General features: G+C 45.1%; 1 long non-coding RNA gene across 1 annotated transcript; it reads left to right on the forward strand.

The window, feature by feature from the left end:
* Positions 1-2,565: 2,565 nt before the first annotated feature.
* LOC132886495 (uncharacterized) lies at positions 2,566-15,269 on the forward strand. The gene is made up of 11 exons (XR_009654703.1): positions 2,566-4,081; positions 9,512-10,100; positions 10,676-10,762; positions 11,037-11,148; positions 11,426-11,578; positions 11,870-12,004; positions 12,784-12,852; positions 13,134-13,343; positions 13,645-13,804; positions 14,546-14,649; positions 15,005-15,269. It is a non-coding gene; the product is annotated as an uncharacterized LOC132886495 (long non-coding RNA).
* Positions 15,270-19,233: the final 3,964 nt, after the last annotated feature.

Raw genomic sequence — 19,233 nt, forward strand, 5'->3', positions numbered from 1 at the left:
CTGAACAGATTAAATCACTAAAGTGCCACTGCATCGCTGTTTTTAGGTGGAAATTGACTGAGGAATAAAAATTCCACTGCACCGCTATCAACACGGCATTGTGGGTAAAGTAGGAAAGCGTTAACGAAAGTGAAGATAGACAACATGTTCACAATCTTGGATTAAAACGCAGATCGTCCCGGTGAATTTTTCCTTTCATGTATTGTTGAGTTTTTCAGAATTTTTTTCATTATTAGTAATATGAAGTGAAACATGACCTCGTGTTCCTGATCCACCATCACTGACAGGTTCCTCAGACTGACAGCATTGATCAGATGCTAAATTTAGATCTTTATTGATGTGTATCAGGTGAATAATTTGCTGTAAGGCGGCATGGAGGTGTAGTGGTTAGCGCTGTCGCCTCACAGCAAGAAGGTCCTGGGTTCGAGCCCAGCGGCCAGCGAGGACCTTTCTGTGTGGAGTTTGCATGCTCTCCCCGTGTCCGCGTGGGTTTCCTCCGGGTGCTCTGGTTTCCCCCACAGTCCAAAGACATGCAGGTTAGGCTAATTGGTGGCTCTAAATTGACCGTAGGTGTGAATGTGAGCGTGAATGGTTGTCTGTGTCTCTTTGTTAGCCCTGCGATGACCTGGCGACTTGTCCAGGGTGTACCCCGCCTTTCGCCCATAGTCAGCTGGGATAGGCTCCAGTTTGCCTGCGACCCTGTAGGACAGGATAAGCGGCTACAGATAATGGATGGATGGCCTGCTGTAATGCTGTAATGTGAACCATCACTGCAGCACATGATCTACGCTTCTGAAAGCATGTGCTCGTTTTGGACGTTTTTAACAAAATCTGCATGAAGAGAGAATAACAGAAGAAGTATTTGCTTCAGCAGAACAAACGATGGAGAGCTCGATGATTTTCAGAAGTTATTTCAGTTGACTTTGACCCATTTCTGGAACCATGACCCTCCCGAGAACATTGTCTCTCTCTGCACGGCTCGAGATTACGAAACTACGGCTTTATTTAGACACTAATGAGTGTCAGTATTAGTGTTCATGTTCATGTCTGTGCTGGTGTGTGGCCACAGTTTTGGAGCTTGTTAGAGATGCTGATTTAACAAAAAACGATGCAAAAATGTAAACCAGAACATACCTTCTTCCATCTTTAAAATGAGGACAAGAAGAACTGCAGAAGCAGAGTCACTCCATCTGTAAAAATATATTCGAGACGGGAAGATGAGAGGGAATGGAGGGAGATGTGGTTTGGTAATATTATACCTTTATTGCAATGATGGGCTGCAGAAAATTCTTGCAGGTCACAAGCCTTGGCAAGTGCGAGAGAGAAAGAAAAGAAGAAAAAAGAAATGGGAGAGAGAGAGCAAGAGAGAAAGAGAGAGAGAGAGCAGGAGGGAGGGAGCATAAATTAATGTCAGTTTGGCAGCCTTCACTCCATTCATCTCTGAGATATGACATGATCATTAAATTCAAAACATTTTCTTTAAATAAGAGAGAAGGCTTTAACGCTGAAGCTCCCAGTGACTGTATCTGTAATTTAGGATTTAACAAGGACGATGATTGAACAGTGTGCCACAACCAGACTTTCTTATTTGCACTGTTGTTTCACATGCAAATTCCATCCGTGATAAGAGAAGACATCTGAGGTTCTCCATTTTAATGTAAACTGAATGACGCTAGCATGAAAAGCTGAAATTTGAGGCCAGATTGCGAGATTTTACGATGCAGTAAAGCTACATTTTTACCGTGCAGTAAAGCTGGTCATTTTTATCTGAATGCAAAGACAGAAGACTGGAGAATTTGCCTGAAGCAAAGCTGCTAAATGATTGAATGGGTTTCGGAACAACAATAAAACAATCACAATGGTGTCAGAAGTCTTTCATCGCTCCTCGATGATGTTCCTCACCCACTGTTCCGATTCCCAGGGTCATTCAGAGCCTCAGCACTGATTCAGTTCAGGAAAAGTCTTTCTGTTTTCTGAATTCAGTGCTGCGAGTCAGAACAGTTCGTTCACATATGCTGTGTTTGGTGTGTTTGGGTGGATCCCTGGTGTGTTCTCCAGCTTCATGTGGTTCTTTAGTTAGTAGAACTCGTGTGAGTGAGGTTCTCAGTGTCTGTCGTTTCCAAGTGAAAGTGATTCGACTCTGAATCGACTTTACTGCAGGAAGTGACTCAAACATGGTGTGTGTTTTTGGGTCTCAGTGGCATTTTTTTGTTGTTGTTTTGTTTTTGCAAGCTGTTAAACTGACCTAAAGAACAGGGATGTAGTGCTGCAGAAATGCCATCTGCTCTGGAGATTTGAAGAAAACAATCTCTGGACACAAACTATTTTAAACCAGTTCTTCATCTCATCACTCATCTCATCTCATTATCTCTAGCCGCTTTATCCTTCTACAGGGTCACAGGCAAGCTGGAGCCTATCCCAGCTGACTATGGGCAAAAGGCAGGGTACACCCTGGACAAGTCGCCAGGTCATCACAGGGCTGACACATAGACACAGACAACCATTCACACCTACAGTCAATTTAGAGTCACCAGTTAACCTAACCTGCATGTCTTTGGACTGTGGGGGAAACCGGAGCACCCGGAGGAAACCCACGCGGACAACATGCAAACTCCACACAGAAAGGCCCTCGCCGGCCCCGGGGCTCGAACCCAGGACCTTCTTGCTGTGAGGCGACAGCGCTAACCACTACACCACCATGCCGCCCTCATCTCATCACCTCAGCATTTATTTAGCACTGACTCCATGCTCTCTGTGCTTGGTTGATTTTTTTTTGTGACTTCCACACACTTCTCTGTATTTTTCTGACTGATGAATGACAGTTTTACGAGAGCATGTGATCGTTTTGGAAGTTTTTAACAAAATCTGCATGAAGAGAGAATAACAGAGGAAGTATTTGCTTCAGCAGAACAAATGATGGTGAGCTTGATGGTTTTCAGAAGTTATTTCAGTTGACATTGACCCATTTCTGGAACCGTGACCCTCTAGACAACATCATCTCTCTCTGCACTGCTCGAGATTACGAAACTACAGCTTTAATTAGACACTAACGAGTGTCGGTGTTAGTGCTCATATTCATGTCTGTATTGGTGTGTGGCCACAGTTTTGGAGCTTGTTAGAGATGCTGATTTAACAAAAAGCAATGCAAAAATGTAAACCAGAACATACCTTCTTCCATCTTTAAAATGGTTTGCCATGGACGGGTTGCCACTCCCGTCATGAGAGGCCCTTCCCCCCTCACCCTCACGAAGATGGGCCCGCAGGATGACCCCGAGGCATTCATCACGCTCTTTGAGCAGGTAGCGGAGACCTCGGGGTGGCCGGTGGAACAGTGCGTGGCGCGCCTCCTCCCCCTGCTAACAGGAGAGGCGCAGCTGGCCGCGCTACAGCTCCCCGCCGACCGCCGGCTGGCCTACGCGGACCTTCGCTGGGCCGTCCTCCAGCATGTGGGATGCACCCCTGAGCAACAACGTCAGCGCTTCCACGCTTTGCGCTTGAAGGAAGTCGGTCGGCCGTTCGCGTTTGGCCAGCAACTTCGGGACGCCTGCTGGCAGTGGTTGAGGGCCGACAACCGCGATGCTGAGGGACTCATCGACCAGGTGGTACTGGAGCAGTTCATCGCGCGCTTACTAGCGGGAACCGCAGAGTGGGTCCAGTGCCACCGCCCGGTGTCGCTGGATCAGGCAATCGAGCTGGCGGAGGACCATTTGGCGGCTGTCCCGGCGGCAGGACAGCAGATGGCATCTTCTCTTCTCTCCTCTTCTCTCTCTCTCCTCCTCCTCCTGGGTCCCATCCTCTCCCTGTTCCCCCACCGCGGAGGTGGGGGCCGGCACCACCCCAGCCGGCCCGCCGCACCTGCGGTGCCCTCCCATTTCTCCCTTCTGTGTCTGTCTCTCCCCCACCTCAGGTGAGTGAGCCCCAGATCACCGGTGCAGAGGGAAAGCCCGGGCCGGTTTGCTGGCGCTGCGGGCAGCCGGGCCACCTTCAACAGCAGTGCATGGCGATGGAGGTGGGCACGGTGGTTCGGATCCCCAACACGCCAGAGGCCGCCCTCGATTGGGCCAGAGCGTATCGCATACCGGTGAGTATCCAAGGGGCTACATATCAGGCGTTGGTGGATTCTGGTTGTAATCAGACCTCAATTCGCCAAAGCCTGGTTCAAGACGAGGCATTGGGGGGAGCACAAGGGGTGAAGGTGTTGTGTGTGCACGGGGATGTTCACCGCTACCCTTTGGTGTCGGTCCACATTATTTTCAGAGGGGAAAAATTTATAGTGAAGGCGGCGGTTAATCCTCGCCTTACCCACTCTTTAATTTTGGGGACTGATTGGCCAGGATTTCGGGGTTTAATGACACGCCTAGTCAAGAGTGGGTCCTGCCATTTGACAGGGGGAGGTCCCGGTGTCGCTTTGGCGGGAGCAGCTGTCACAGAGCCGTCTACGTCATCTCCGCGTCAGAGTGAGGAGCCGCCAGCTCCTCCTCTCTCTCTTGGGGAATCCCTCGCGGATTTCCCACTAGAGCAGTCGCGAGACGAGACTCTGCGGCATGCGTTTGACCAAGTGAGAGTAATCGATGGTCAAACGCTCCAGCCGAACGCCACCCCGTCCTTCCCCTACTTCGCGATTATGAAGGATAGATTATACCGGGTGACGCAGGACACTCAAACTAAAGAGCGAGTCACACAGCGTTTAATTCCGAAGAGCCGCCGGGAATTGGTATTCCAGGCGACTCACTTTAATCCCATGGCTGGACACTTGGGGCAGGATAAAACACTAGCCCGAATAATGGCCCGATTCTATTGGCTGGGGATTCGCGGCGATGTCCGTAGGTGGTGTACGGCATGCCGCAAATGCCAGTTAGTAAATCCAGCGGCCACTCCAAAAGCGCCTTTGCGCCCTCTTCCATTAATCGAGACCCCATTTGAGAGAATTGGGATGGATCTCGTCGGGCCATTAGATCGGTCAGCATGAGGGTACCGCTTTATATTAGTTCCGGTGGACTATGCAACGCGATACCCGGAAGCCATGCCTCTGTGCAATATCTCAGCACGCAGTATTGCAGAGGCGCTCTTCCGCGTCATCTCCCGAGTTGGAATCCCGAAAGAGATTCTGACTGATCAAGGCACTACGTTTATGTCACGAACACTGTGCTGTATGGGTTATTTGGGATTAAGCCGATCCACACCAGCGTGTATCACCCACAAACGGATGGTTTAGTGGAACGGTTCAACCGCACCCTCAAAAATATTATTAAAAAATTCGTAAGTGAGGACGCACGTAATTGGGATAAGTGGCTGGAACCCTTGTTGTTCTCAGTGCGAGAGGTTCCCCAAGCCTCCACGGGGTTCTCCCCATTCGAATTATTATATGGGCGTAAGCCGCACGGCATCCTGGACGTGCTGCGGGAAAATTGGGAGGAGGGACCTTCACAAAGCAAGAACGAAATTCAGTATGTTATGGACCTGCGCGCAAAATTCCACACGCTCACCCACCTAACTCAGGAGAATTTGCGGCAGACCCAGGAACGGCAAGCCCACCTGTACAACAAGGATATGCGCCTTAGAGAGTTCACACCGGGAGATAAGGTACTTGTACTGTTGCCCACGTCGAGCTCCAAATTGATCGCCAAGTGGCAAGGACCCTTTGAGGTCACACGGCGAGTCGGGGACGTCGACTATGAGGTGAGGCGAACGGACAGGGGTGGGGCGCTACAGATTTACCACCTCAATCTCCTTAAACTCTGGAACGAGGAGGTCCCCGTGGCGTTGGTGTCAGTGGTTCCAGAGAAGGCGGATCTGGGGCCGGAGGTTCAAAAAGGGACATTGGCATCACGTACCTCTCCGGTCCCCTGTGGAGACCACCTCTCCCCGACCCAACTCACGGAGGTCGCCCAGTTGCAGACCGAGTTTTCGGATGTGTTCTCGCCCCTGCCCGGTCGCACTAACCTCATAGAGCACCACATAGAGACGCCCCCGGGGGTGGTAGTGTGTAGCCACCCTTACAGGCTACCCGAACACAAAAAAAAGGTGGTTCAGGAAGAACTTCAGACCATGCTCGAAATGGGCATCGTTGAGGAGTCCCACAGTGACTGGAGCAGCCCGGTGGTCTTGGTACCCAAGGCCGACGGGTCGGTCCGGTTCTGTGTGGACTATAAAAAAGTCAACGTGGTGTCTAAATTCGCCGCGTACCCAATGCCTCATATTGATGAGTTGCTCGATTGACTAGGCACGGCTCTCTTTTATTCAACACTGGATTTGACGAAGGGATATTGGCAGATCCCCTTGACTCCACTATCCCGAGCAAAAACAGCCTTTTCCACACCGTTTGGTTTACACCAATTCGTCACACTTCCGTTTGGGCTGTTTGGGGCAACCGCGACGTTTCAGCGGCTGATGGATAGGGTCCTCCGCCCCCATGCCACCTATGCGGCCGCGTATCTAGATGATATAATCATCTATAGTAATGACTGGCTGAGGCACCTTGAACATCTGAGGGCCGTCCTTAGGTCGCTGAGGCGAGCGGGGCTCACAGCTAACCCAAAGAAGTGTGCGATTGGGCGGGTGGAAGTACGGTATCTGGGCTTCCACTTGGGCAATGGGCAGGTGCATCCCCAAATTAATAAGACTGCAGCGATTGCGGCCTGCCCGAGGCCCAAGACCAAAAAGGGGGTGAGACAGTTCCTGGGGCTGGCTGGCTATTACCGTAGGTTTATCCCTAATTATTCGGACGTCACCAGCCCACTGACCGATCTCACTAAAAAGGGGGCACCAGATCCGGTCCAGTGGATGGAGCAATGCCAGCGGGCTTTTTCAGAGGTAAAGGCTGCACTTTGTGGGGGGCCACTTTTACACTCCCCTGACTTTGCTCTCCCTTTTGTGTTACAGACTGATGCGTCGGACAGAGGGCTGGGGGCAGTTTTGTCCCAGGAGGTGGAGGGGGAGGACCGCCCCGTCCTCTACATCAGTAGGAAGCTGTCAGTGCATGAGGGGCACTACAGCACCATTGAAAAGGAGTGTCTGGCGATCAAGTGGGCGGTCCTCGCCCTCCGTTATTACCTGCTGGGGCGCCCTTTCACCCTCTGTTCGGACCACGCGCCCCTCCAGTGGCTCCACCGCATGAAAGATGCCAACGCGCGGATCACCCGTTGGTATCTGGCACCCCAACCCTTTAATTTCAAGGTGGTCCACAGGCCGGGGGCGCAGATGGTCGTGGCGGACTTCCTCTCCCGTCAAGGGGGATGGAGTCGGCTGCAGGCCAGACGGCTGCCCAGCCTGAGTCGGGCGGTGGGGGTATGTGGCAGCGGGAGTGTGGTCAAGCGCCGGTCTGTGACAGGAGGGCGGAGTCAGGGAAGGTGAGTGGCAGAATCACTACACCTGAGAGCAATTAACCTGTTTGTGTGTCTTCCCAGTGACCGCGCCCTATTTAGGGAGGGAGAGCGAGAGCAGAGGAGATCTCTCCCGAACCAGACACCTGATGTGTGTGTGTGCACATGTGTCTGTGCCCAACATATTGTGTTAGACTGAAAAGTGTAACAATAAAACTATTTGTTGAACCTGATCTCTGTCCTGCCGTCCTCTGTGCTCCACCCCTCCGTAAGAGCCGCTACAATTAGTTCTGGTGGACTATGCAATGCGATACCCGGAAGCAGTGCCTCTTCGCAATATCTCAGCACGCAGTATTGCGGAGGCACTCTTCCGCGTTATCTCCCGAGTTGGAATCCCGAAAGAGATTCTGACTGACCAAGGCACCTCATTATGTCATGTACACTGAGCGAACTGTATGGGTTGTTGGGTATTAAACCGATCCGCACCAGTGTGTATCACACACAAACGGATGGTTTAGTTGAACGATTCAATCGCACCCTCAAGAACATAATTAAAAAATTCGTAAGTGAGGACGCACGTAATTGGGATAAATGGCTCGAACCCTTGCTCTTTGCAGTGCGAGAGGTCCCCCAAGCCTCCACGGGGTTCTCCCCATTTGAATTGTTATACGGGCGTAAGCCGCGCGGCATTCTAGATGCGCTGCGGGAAAACTGGGAGGAGGGACCTTCACCAAGTAAAAATGAAATCCAATACGTTATTGACCTGCGCGCAAAACTCCACACACTCACGCACCTAACTCAGGAGAATTTGCGGCAGGCCCAAGAATGATAGACCCGCCTGTACAACAAGGGTACGCACCTTAGGGAGTTCGCACCGGGAGATAAAGTTCTTGTACTGTTGCCCACATCGAGCTCCAAATTGGTCGCCAAGTGGCAAGGACCCTTTGAGGTCACACAGTGAGTCGGGGATGTTGACTATGAGGTGAGGTGAACGGATAGGAGTGGGTGGGGCGCTACAGATTTACCACCTCAACCTGCTCAAACTCTGGAACGAGGAGGTTCCTGTGGCGTTGGTGTCAGTGGTTCCACAGAAGGCGGAGCTGGGGCCGGAGGTTCAAAAGGGAACATTGGCATCGCGCACCTCTCTGGTCCCCTGTGGAGACCACCTCTCCCCGACCCAACTCGAGGAGGTTGCCCAGTTGCAGACCGAATTTTCGGACGTGTTCTCGCCCCTGCCCGGCCGCACCTACCTCATAGAGCACCACATTGAAATGCCCCTGGGGGTGGTAGTGTGTAGCCGCCCTTACAGATTACCCGAGCACAAGAAAAAAGTGGTTCGGGAAGAACTCGAGGCCATGCTTGAAATGGGCATCGTCAAGGAGTCCTACAGTGACTGGAGCAGCCCGGTGGTCTTGGTACCCAAGGCCGACGGGTCGGTCCGGTTCTGTGTGGACTATAGAAAAGTCAACGCAGTGTCTAAATTCGATGCGTACCCAATGCCTTGTATTGATGAGTTGCTCGATCGGCTAGGCACGGCTCATTTTTACTCGACACTGGGTTTAACAAAGGGTTATTGGCAGATCCCCTTGACTCCATTATCCCGGGCAAAAACGGCCTTTTCCACACCGTTCGGCTTACACCAATTCGTCACACTTCCTTTTGGGCTGTTTGGGGCGCCCGCTATGTTTCAGCGGCTGATGGATAGGGTCCCCCGCCCCCACGCTACCTATGTGGCCGCCTACATCAATGACATTATTATCTATAGCAATGACTGGCCGAGGCACCTCAAACATCTGAGGGCCGTCCTTAGGTCACTGAGGCGAGCAGGTCTCACAACCAACCCGAAGAAGTGTGCGATTGGGCGGGTGGAAGTACGGTATCTGGGCTTCCACTTGGGCAACGGGCAGGTGCGTCCCCAAATTAATAAGACGGCAGCAATTGCTGCCTGCCTGAGGCCCAAGACCAAAAAGGGGGTGAGAGAGTTCCTGGGGCTGGCTGGCTATTATCGTAGGTTTATACCTAATTATTCGGACGTCACCAGCCCGCTGACTGATCTCACTAAAAAGGGGGCACCAGATCCGGTCCAGTGGACGGAGCAATGCCAGCAGGCTTTTTCTGGGGTAAAGGCTGCACTGTGTGGGGGGCCACTTCTACACTCCCCTGACTTTTCTCTCCCCTTTATGTTGCAGACCGATGCGTCGGACAGAGGGCTGGGGGTGGTTTTGTCCCAGGAGGTGGAGGGGGAAGACCGCCCTGTCCTGTATATCAGCAGGAAGCTGTCGGTGCATGAGGGGCGCTACAGCACCATAGAGAAAGAGTGTTTGGCCATCAAGTTGGCGGTTCTCGCCCTCCGGTACTACCTGCTGGGGCGTCCTTTCACCCTCTGTTCGGACCACGCGCCCCTCCAGTGGCTCCACCGCATGAAAGATGCCAACGCGCGGATCACCTGTTGGTATCTGGCGCTCCAACCCTTTAATTTCAAGGTGGTCCACAGGCCGGAGGCGCAGATGGTCGTGGCAGACTTCCTCTCCCGTCAAGGGGGGGGGGGAGTCGGCTGCAGGCCGGACAGCCGCCCGGCCTGAGTCGGGCGGTGGGTGTATGTGGCAGCGGGGGCGTGGTCAAGCGCCGATCTGTGACAGGAGGGTGGAGTCAGGGAAGGTAAGTGGCAGAATCACTACACCTGAGAGCAATTAACCTGTTTGTGTGTCTTCCCAGTGACCGCGCCCTATATGAGGAGGGAGAGCGAGAGCGAAAGGAGCTCCCCCAACCCGAAGACTGGTGTGTGTGTGTTAGACTGGGAGAGTGCATGTTTAACGCTGAAAAGTGTAAAATAAAACAGTCTGTCAAACCTTATCTCTGTCCTGCCATCGTCTGTGCTCCACCCACCAACACAGAATCGTTACATAATCGTTTGCTCCTTTCCTACCATAGCTATGTAGAACTATATGTAGTTTACTGTAGGTAACTTACTATACAGTGAGCCCTATTTTTAGATATCCTTATTGTAAAGAACACCTCTCTTGGTAGACCCATAAACCATACAACAAATGCTCCACTACAGGCTGTTAACCCTACCCTCCTAGGATAGACTACTTCTGGCACACTGAATGGGTGTTGTTAACAGGTCTGGCTGTAATCACTTATCCTGACACTGATATAGCTTCCACCCTAACATAGTTATGCATCTTGGCACTGATTAACGTGAATCATTGAAATCACATTTGCAATGAAGTTTTGTTTATAATTTCAATCATTTTTGTGAGTGAACATATCCATATTAAGTCAATTGGATTAATTAATCTATATGACCATTTGAAAAGTAATCAGGAATGAAATGTTCTCTTGTTTTACAGATGACATATTGGTATGCTGTGGTTGAGTTCCTGGCTGAGGGTTCAATATCTGTCGTCCCCAGAGAATGGATTGAGAGTGACAAAGATGTAAGGAAAATTCAATAGGTGTACATTAATAATTTCAAGAATTGGGGCCCCTGTCATTCTAGTCACTTGTAAACTTGTTTTGGAAGTTGTTCATAGAATAACTTAGTTTTGTTTCTAAAGCCTTCAGAATTGTATTCTATAAAATCACATTTGATTTATACACAAAATCTTGCCTGCTAACCAAGTGTGTGCTCCAATGTTACTGGGGTAAATTTTAAAAAATAATGAAAACCCCCCCCCCCCCCCCACACACACACACACTTTACGTTTGAAGGGTTTCTACAGCTACTGGCCTCAGGACAGACCCACAAGGAGAGCAGAGAAGAGGGAGCTGCCAGATAAGCAGAACTGGTCACGCTACCAAATCAATATAATGTCTTTTACAGGTCAGTTAAAATTTGTTTGGAAACATGATATTAACATGCAAATTGCACTTTAAGATGTTTACAGTATTATGTGCAGGTTCTGACATGATACTTAGGGCAATAATGCAAATAAATTTTACATTCACCTAAAGGCATGGACTGTAATCAAGTATGCAGCAAAAACACACAGTCAGCAATAAAAAGAAACTATATTTTTAAAAGCTTGTATTACATGCCATAAGCTCTATATTGACATTTTAAATAAAGTACCTAACACTCCAAAACATTTATTTTGCAGAGGACTATTCATAGGTGTTGCGGCGGGCAAAGAAGGCAGAGAACACATCCAACCTGTCCACAGATGATGAGCCTCAGCAGCAACATACCAAACGAAGGGCTAAACCAAATAAGAAATTCATGCAGGATGATGCATCTGAACAAAGTGGGGAAGGTAATTATTCTTTGTGTCAACTATTTTACACATCAATACAGCAAGCTCCAACATCATATCTGGCATATGCAAAATGTTGGTGAACTAGATGTACTGCAGGCTCAGTTATGGATATTAAAGTGTAAATTACAGGGATGATCCTTTGAATAACACTGTTCTCTCTCAAATTGCAGCATTTGTCCAGGTACCTAGGAGTTCATCTGAATTGTCACTGTATTTAGTGATTTTTTTTGCTCTAATTTACGGTTATCAAAGTAATCACTCTATCTCTTGATCTCTTTTTTCCTCCAGAGGGAACTGATGATAACGATGTTGCCCCCCCCCTCCCCCCCCCACCTAAGAGGCAGTTGACCAGTGCACCAGAGGTACCGGAAACACCTGCACCAAGGTCAAGGCCAGGAACATTGCCAACACCACCACAACTGAGTGAGAATCAATGTTTACACTAAAATGAGACCCATTAGGAATAACACCTTACTGACCCATTTTAATGTATTTTTATTAGATGTAGAATTGTCTCCCACCGATCTGTAAGACGCCTTCCCGTACTAAATCTGAAAGTTTAATTTGCAGCTGTATATTGTAAACAGTTGATTGCAACATGCAAGTATGTTAATTGCAATTAATTTATTCAGTCAGGCAACAATGAAGCAAAGTCAGGGAAATGGCAGGGACATATCAGGAAATTTTGAAATCTTACTTGAGTGGCAACCCTGTTATTGAATGTTAGTGTGGATCCTTTATAGGGTAATTTCATTCACTTTTTTAAACCATGGTTTAAAGCTGTGAAGGTTTAACTACCTCTTGATTTAAATCAAAAGATGACTTTGGTCAGTTATTTAGTATTGTTACAATATAAACTGATAAATATGCATTCTAATATGAATGTTTGGTGAAATTTAAAAACTAAATTGTTTCACAAAATTTATTCTGGAACAACATATGTAGACTACTTATTGTGGTATTTGGAATGTTTCATAAAGCTGTTCCACACTATTTCAGTTTGTTTTACTGTTACATGCATTCATTATGCAATCTATAGAAAAATTCACTTAGGTGGAATTTCTTTTTATCTCTTGGGAATATCATTCATCTCCAAGGTTTGCATATTACATTCATTAAAAACAAACAGTAAAATCTTACCATTAGCTTAATTAATTCCATTCGTTCTGCATGATATTAATTGGTTTGCAAATTTGTCTCAGATACAGAGGACCTTGAAGAGCTGTTCAGGCCGAGGAGTACAGATACACGGCAAAATACCAGATCAGACAGTGAGTTCTATTCTTACTTACAAAAGAGACATGCTAGCATACACATTTTATGAAAAGATAGAAACACTACTTGAATAAATGACTTACATTTGTGATCTGTCAGTCTGAATATCTGTGTAGTGACATCCAGTACTAATAATATTACTAATTGATGTGTGGTATTTTATCATAAAATCCAACAATTTTTTAAAATTTATGTCTTTAATTCATAAATGCATACTGCTCACTCGTTTTTATGTGGCCCGTGACACTAACCATTTCCTTTTTATGTCTTTTTATAGATTATCAGAGAAAGGTTCTGATGCGCCTTGATGAAATTGTGCAGAATCAGAAGGTTCAGATGAATCTTTTGAAACAAATCGGCAAAAGGTTCAGCAGCAGGGCCTGATGATGATGTTATTGAAGACAAGTTGGAGGATCCTCTAACATCAACTGAAGAGTTAGACAGGTTCTGTGAAAAGCTGGCAGATCCAGCTCTAAGGAAGAAATTGGTAATTATATATTTATATTGATGAGATGCCAATGATAGAGTACAGGCCACTTTGTTACATCGATAAAAATCAATGCTGCATTGGCCTATCCACCACATGTGATTATAACCCTCAACTCTGTTCTTCTAACTATACTGTATGAAAGCAAATGCAGTAAATATGGTAGGGAACTATTAGTATGAAACATAACCAATATTATTATATCAACAAATTTTCATATGATTTTAATGAAATAAAAACATTTAGTCTGCATATATTTTCTTAACAAATTGTCCTGAAAGAATTTCATTTATGTTTGTAGGTGACTTTATTGAGTGCTATCGGTGGGCGTGATGTGGGAGACACCATCCGAAGGATGATGAAAAAGTTGGGAACTTCCCAACTGTGGTCTCAGTTCAACATGAAAGGAAGGAAGAAGAAGCGGTCATTTGAGGCCCTGCCACTCAACAGAGTTATATATAGTATGTAGAAATAATTTATTCTCAGGAAATAATATTTACATTGCATTAATTCAGGCCTAAAGACCCAAAAGTATGAAATTAAACTGGTGAACAGCACTCAAGGAATATTGGTTAGTTTTTGCACTCTAAGTGGTGGTGAATTGGATTTTTGCCCACCTTTTAGCAACTAAGGCTCATGCAGCCCAAGAGACCTCCTGGGATAATGAGATGAAGGATGAAACGATCCCCAGACTCGGGTGTGAATCTACCACTCTGTCATGGAGGCTCACTTATATTATGCTCCAACTTATATGTACAGATGTATGGTTGGTAGGAGTTTCAGTGAATAAAGTTATTTTGATAAGCTGGTTTAAAGGATTGAAAGTTTGAAGAATTTGGTGAAATGATGGATACCAAAGATGAGGATGATGGTAAGCATTGGTTGATATACACTTTTCATTATAAGGGAAGCTGTTCTCTAACTCTGGCCAGTGGCCACTTGACCCTGCATGGTTCTCGGTCCGATGCTGATGATAAGATTAGCAACAGTTTAAATATGACAACATGAATCAAAATTGCAGACATTTAAGAAATTCTTGACTAAGTTTACCTGCAGAATAAACCTGAATTCTGCATATATAAATTCAGAAATAAATTAATTAAACATTACATAAATAATTATATAGACAATTTAAACACTTTGAGTACCTTAATTAATTGGGACTGGTTGTAATCAAGGTGTGTTATATATACTAACAAAAGCATGCAGAAAGAGCCACCCAACCTGTAAAGACCACAACATTGAGCTGCAAGTGGCAGAGACACTGAAGCATGCCCCAAGCAAGAGGGGTGGATACCTCTTTCAGGTTAGTATTTGGCGAGGGTCTCGATTCCAATGACATGATGCTTGACTGGTATATTATTATGTAGTAAAACACATGACATGCTCATGGTTCTTCTTTAGTTTTGTGATATTCTAATGGAAATCTCTTCCGAGTTCAACATTACTATTTTTCTGTGATATTGCAAAATGCAAATGGGGTAATAAGTCTTCAAGATCTTCAATATTGATTGGATAAGAGAGTATTTTCTCATGTTCAGTGTAGAATATTATCTGTACCTCTTGCAAAATATTTTATGTGTACATACATCATTTAATCTGACCATATAATGGTAAACAAGGATTTCCCAATTTATCATTGATTATAATTATATTTTCAGGCTCGCGCTGCTGTGGCTGCAACAACGAAGGAGACAACTACTGTACCAACCCACCATTCATCTGATTCAGAAACCAGAGACATCTGTTAGCTCTTTCAATGCTAGAGTTTCTATTATTGAATACTGGTTCACCATTAAATATTTTCAATGGCCAGAACAAAAATTATGGTTGTGTGTAAATATTGCAGTCAGTCTCTGTAGGTTTTTATGCCATTTTATGCGATTTTGTTTTTTGCTGAAATAAATGCACCGACTATGGAAAATACTGTTGCTTCTTCCATGTTTCCTGCATAATATTACTCAGGTTTTGTAAGGTAGTAGAAAGGATGTGAAAATGTAAGGTGGTGAGAACATGCCCATATGAGTGTGAAAGTATCCATAGTGTAGTGGGAAGGTGCCCATAAGGTAGTGGGAAGGTGCCCATAAGGTAGTGGGAAGGTGGTGGGTACGTAATTTCTCTACGTAACTTTATGACATAGTAAAAATGTTGCTGGTAGTCCAGAATTTTACGTAGTAACTACATAAAAACACTACGTAACACCAAACCACTACGTTGTAAGTATGTAGTTACTACATAAAATTGTTACGGGTTGCACCACTGATTATCATTGTAAAGGCATCCCACGTGACAAACACAGACTTGTCATTAAGTAGTAAAACCCTTAGAATGCCACATGGTAAATGCTAGTATGTCTGTTTTCTTTTGAAAAATAGTGAGAAATATGTTTTAGCCAGTCAGAAGTCTTTGTTTTCAACAAGGAAAGTTCTTTTACACGAACTTTAACAGGAGCTGCTATTTTGTTTTGCACCGGTCCTGGGGCAGTCCTTGAGTAGGTCTCCCAAAAAGGGACTCGACTTAAAAACTAATGGAAGAAACTCAAACTTCAATGTTTCTTTGGGAATCACTCACACTTGCATTGTTTCTGTGCAGTAAAATAATTTAAGGCAACTTCTTTCATGTTAGTATATTTTTTGGCTCCTTTTGAGGTACAGACTGCCATGACACATACTGAATAAATATTATGTGTCAGTCAGTAAAAGACTGAAACAACAAGAAACCTGTTGCTAGTAGGTACCGTATATTATCTTAATTCTTGTTTGGAGGGTAGGGGAGAATGGGGAGACTTGGGACAACTTTTCAGCTTTTGTTGATGGTGTATAATTCTTTGCAGGTAGTGTCATATTCATGTTGTAGTAGAGAGTATTTACTATACTCTCTTGCCACAACATTAGTTTCTCAGCTTGACACACATACTGGCCAGGCTTCACTTTTTCTGTCATTATTTTTTGCGGGGAGACATGAAACAAAAATTAAATCCCTCGGCCTACATGTTTAATTTTTATTTATTATCAAAACTTGTAACATATGAAGTGTATGAACACACAGTGCTGGTACAGCGATAGAAAAATATCAGCTTACCTGACAAAACAAAAGAGTTCTGTTCTCAAGAAGGAATGAAATAAGTTTAATCTTCATGCAGGGTCACACCCATATTTATAACAAAACATGTTTTAAACTATTTTATATTTGTAAACCACAAGAAAAAAAAACAACAAAAACTGTACCATGAACTGTCCCAACTTGTGACTTTTCCAGGGTGTACCCCGCCTTTCGCCCGTAGTCAGCTGGGATAAGCTCCAGCTTGCCTGCGACTCTGTAGAACAGATAATGAGATGAGATGAGATAAGATGAAGAAAAAAACAACAACAAAACCAAAAACTGTACCATGAACTGTCCCAACTTGCCCTGTCTGGCCATTTTGGAAAAAAAAAATCCTTCAATGTTTTTCTCCAGTATTTGAGCTGAATAAATGATATTATATATGGTAACTCTAGGCTACATACTTTAATTCCTAACAAATTACAGCACAGACTGGAGAGCAATTGTGAAATAGAAAATACAAGTTTTGGTTGACACAAATATTTAACTGCCAACACCTTGCTGCAGTGTCCAGCTTTGTGGCTCCAAAGGATGTAGGTTACTCTAAGGCAAGGCCGGATTAACTATATGGGCCTGCGGCACAATGCCCAGGGGCACTAACCACTCACAGCCACATGACAGAAACTTTAAAAATATTTTTCGTGAATGTTTGTACACTTAAAATGGTTATACACCTGACATTGTTAAATAGTCATATATAATTCATTATGAACACTAATTTCATAAGAACAACAACAATAATCATGTGACCATTAGCCCCCCTTTCCTCAACCTGTCAGTTGAGCCAGTCCACCTATGGTGAAATGTATCAATTTTTTAAAAACCGTGGTAGAAATGAAAAATGGACAGACATCAATTGAGTGGTTGTGCGAAGAGAAAATAAAAAAAGAGAAAGACTCCAGGCGTGTAGCTGCAATTAAAAATGTTCCAGTGTTAGATCGTTTTTTTTTTATAAAAACATCGACAACTGCTGTCACTACCAGCGCTGAAGCCGAAGCTAGTGAAATCAGCGATGCTAGTGAGGGAGATGGCCCTGCTAGCACTAGCCGGGGAGATGCTACAACCACAGCCAGTGTTAGCCGAGGGGTCAGTGACGACGAGGATCCCCTTGAGACATACAAATATATGCTGCTCATTTTTGAATAAGACATTTCAATATGCCTACATGCATATCGTTGGTTGTTTTCAGTGAATTTGATGGGCTGATGTAGCCTACTTAATACATTTTCAATGAGGAAGAATGACCTTGTTTATGTGTACTATTGTTTATGTATATGCTACTATTTTTGACAGCAAAGGGCAAGGTTTGTGAGTGTGTGCAGGAGGTTACTGAACGTGTGCGCGCAGGGTGGTGGTGGTGGTGGTGGGGGGCACTTGAGGTATAGTGCCCAGGGGCACCGCATTGGCTTAATACGGCACTGCTCTAAGGGGCAACATTTCACTTCTGATGTAATCTAAAACCCAATTGGTTGAAAATTATTTTTGGGAATACAAACTGTTCCAAATCTCCCTTCTCTCTGCTACCTGCCCCAACATATACAGACCAGTTAGGTGGAAATAACTAATCTGAATTAACATCTAGAGTTAGCAGCTGATACGCTTGAAGTATGAATTATAAAAAGCATAACTGAGATCATGGTGTAGATATTTGCTAGCTTTTTCTGTCAAAAAACCCCCAAAACTACATGTAATCAATTTCCTTCACATTCAAACTGTACAGGAGAGACAACTAAAAATGACAGAACTACAACAGAAAAGATTCAGACCATATGGTTTAGACCATAAGCACATAAACGTGTATAACAAAGCACCATCTTCCCCCAGTAATTGGGCATATTTAGCCCTATTTAATAGAGCTAATAGGGTTAGTAGGGCATATTTAATCTTTCAACATGTAATTTTTTTTAATACTATTAATTTAAAGTCAGACAATTTAATAAGTGACTCTCTAGATTACATACCAATAGCAGATCAGTGATTAGAATGTTTTATTCCCCTTTGACAGACTGAACTAATTTCACTAATTTCCTCATCAAAATCTTCAACTTGTGTGCTTGATCTCTTACCGAAATGCTTCTTCAAAAAGATACAAACAGATGCAATCAAATCTCTTTGAAAAATAATCAGTTCTTCCATGAGCATCAGCTCTCTCCTTAAATCCTTTAAACTATCAGTTATTAAACCCCTGATTAAAAACAAAAAACAAACAAACAAAAAAACCTGACCTTGATCCCTCTCAGTTGTCCAACTACAGGCCACTATCAAACTACTGCTTTATCTTCAAGATCCTAGAAAAGGCTGGAGCTCAGCACTTCTGCTCATGTCTATGTAGTAATCACATTCATGAAATGTGTTGGTCAGGATTTAGGCCTCATCACATAGAAACATCACCAACTACTGGCCTCTGATCAGGACTGTGTCTCCTTGATTGTGTGACTTGACCTTAGAGCAGCTTTTGACACCATTTATCACTCCATTCTCCTTGATAGATGAGAAAATGTTGAAGTTAAATGAATGGCTCTCTTCTGGCTCAGGTCACATTTAACTGATCGTTATGACTGTGAAGATGTAAACGGTGACTTCTCTATTCATACTAAGGTAAAGTTAGCCAGCTGCTTTTTTCTTTATGTATGTTAACTCTGGGTAATATAATTCATAGGATGGTATTAGCTTCCAGTGTTATGCTGATGACACACAGTTGCATGGTTCAGCAAAGCCAGATGAAAGGCACCAGCTTAATAAAATTGAGGAATGTGTAAAATATACCCTGGTGAAAAATAAATGTGCT

This window comes from Neoarius graeffei, chromosome 5 (assembly GCF_027579695.1).
Source record: "Neoarius graeffei isolate fNeoGra1 chromosome 5, fNeoGra1.pri, whole genome shotgun sequence".
In the NCBI taxonomy this organism is placed as follows: domain Eukaryota; kingdom Metazoa; phylum Chordata; class Actinopteri; order Siluriformes; family Ariidae; genus Neoarius; species Neoarius graeffei.